This window comes from Suricata suricatta, chromosome 2, assembly GCF_006229205.1.
Source record: "Suricata suricatta isolate VVHF042 chromosome 2, meerkat_22Aug2017_6uvM2_HiC, whole genome shotgun sequence".
In the NCBI taxonomy this organism is placed as follows: Eukaryota; Metazoa; Chordata; class Mammalia; order Carnivora; family Herpestidae; genus Suricata; species Suricata suricatta.
In genome coordinates, this window is record NC_043701.1 from 45,783,310 (window position 1) to 45,785,889 (window position 2,580).

Below are 2,580 nucleotides of genomic sequence, written 5' to 3' on the forward strand. Positions count from 1 at the left end.
TCAGGGTTGGGAACTACTGGCCTTCAGTGGTCTTTCCCAGCTGCTTCTTGTGACTAGGATCTCCTCACTGACCTAGTGCCTCTCTTCAGTCTTCCAGGATCGTCAGACCATATGTCCTTCCTCCTCTAAGCTTACATCATTGCTTTATTCCTGTATGTGGTCTAGGCCTTCCTTCACTGACTATACCTACCTTTTTATTTTTTATTTATTTACTTGTTTTTAATTTTTTAAAATATTTACTTGTTTTTGAGACACAGAGAAAGAGAGAGAGAGACGGAGCACGAGTGGAGGAAGAGCAGAGAGAGAGAGAGGGACACACAGAATCCAAAGCAGGTCCCAGGCTCTGAGCTGTCAGCACAGAGCCCAATGCAGGGTCTGAAATCACACCGCGAAATCATGACCTGAGCAGAAGTCAGAGGCTTAGGTGACTGAGCCACCCAGGTTCCCTGAATGTACTTACCTCTTTAGATGTTGGTCTTAGTCAACAGTCAGTGAGCCCCTCACTAGCAGCTGATGGTATCATTATCTGCCCCCCTCACAGTTATCAGACCAGGAGAAAAAATATTTGCACCATCAGCCCTAGAAGGGAGATCACCTCCATGGCAGCCCATGAACAGGCCAAGTTCACCCCTGGGCCCTTCTCAGAGACCAAACAGAAGGGCTGGAGTAGCTAGTGATTCTTCTGGGGAAGAAAGGAAGTGCCAAGAAGCTCAAAATCAGGCATATGATTAGAAGGGACTCTATTGTAAGAGCAAGTCACACCCTCAGTCTTATCTGATCCGGGAAGCTCGGGTTATAGAAATAAAAACTACTCACATGCCTGCAGTTTGGGAAGAGCATAGAGAAATATAAAGAGTCATTATATCAAGGAGAAAGAGCTAAATGTATACTCTTGCAGTTGTTAAGGTTATAAAACTTTTGAGGAAATTATGATTTTAATTTTTTCCTGTTTTTTATTTATTTTTGAGAGACAGAGAGAGACAGCGTGAGCAGGGGAGGGTCAGAGAGAGAGGGTGACACAATCTGAAATAGGCTCCAGGCTCTGAGCTGTCAGCACACAGCCTGACGCGGGGCTCAAACCTACGAACCATGAGATCATGACCTGAGCCGAAGCTGGAGGCTCAACTGACTGAGCCACCCAGGCGCCCCTGATTTTAATATTTCTTTAAGTAGGTGTTTCGGGGCGCCTGGGTGGCTCAGTCGGTTAAGCCTCTGACTTCAGCTCAGGTCAGATCTCGTGTTCATGGGTTCGAGCCCCGCGTCAGGCTCTGTGCTGACAGCTAGCTCAGAGCCTGGAGCCTGTTTCCAGTTCTGTGTCTCCTTCTCTCTCTGTGCCTCCCCCTCTCATGCTCTGTCTCTCTCTGTATCAAAAATAAATAAAACATTAAAAAATTAAAAAAAATTTTCCAAGTAGGTGTTTCAACATCTATTCCCAATGAAATGAATGTGTAATAAAACTCTCAGAAGTGGTGGGGCACCTGGGTGGCTCAGCTTGTCAAGCGTCTGACCCTTGATTTCGGATCAGGTGAGGATCTCAAGGTCGTAAGGGTTCTGCACTGAGCGTGGAGCCTGCTTGAGTGTGTCTCTCTCCTTCCTCTCTGCCCCTCCCCCTTCCTCTTAAAATAAATAAGTAACCATTTAAAAATCTCAGAAGTGACATCAGCAACACCCTGTTTTGCCTCTAGGAATCAAGAAAGCAGGAACTAGAGGGCAGAAGAAAGAATCATTTTAAAATGAGTGATTGGTTGATGTATTCAAGTTTTAGTTTAAAAAGGATCCAGGCACCTAGGTGGCTTAGTTGGTTAAGCGTCCAACTTCAGTTTAGGTCATGGTCTCATGGTTTTTGAGTTCGAGCCCCACGTCGGGCTCTGTGCTGACAGCTTAGAGCCTGGAGCCTGCTTCAGATTCTGGGTCTCTCTCTCTCTGCCCCTCACCCACTCATGCTCTCGCTCGTGCTCGCTCGCTCTCTCTCTCTCAAATAAACAAACATTGAAAAGATAAATAAAAAGGATCAGTTATCAAGGGAAGCAGAGTTAACTAGAAAAATAGGATAATGGAAGCATCCACTGTGAGTATACTATTCAAGGTCTTGCCTGTTTGGGAAATTGAGTGGTGCTACTTGAAATGCTTCTGAGTCCATGGTTGCTAAAACAAAATCAGAAACAGAATTGGGAAAGAAGTGCCTATGTAGCACATCGTTAAAAACAGGGCAACATATTATGATGACCTTTGAGGTAGTTTTTGTTCTTGTGACACTGAAAACAGATTTTTTAAATTAATTTATTTTGAGGGAGCAAGTGAGCAGGGATGGGGCAGAGGGAGACAGAGAGAGAGAGAGAGAGAGAGAGAGAGGGGGGGGGAGAGACTGACTGACTCCCAAGAAGCCTCCATGCGCAGTGCAGAACCCTAGGTGGGGCTTGATCTCATGACCATGAGATCCTGACCTGAGCCAAAATCCAGAGTTGGTTGCCTCACTGAGCCACTCAGATGCCCCCTGACAACAAAGTTTTAATCAAGATTGACACAGGCATTTCCCCTCACAGCCCGGGCCTTCAGCACAGGAGCTACTGCATAAATATT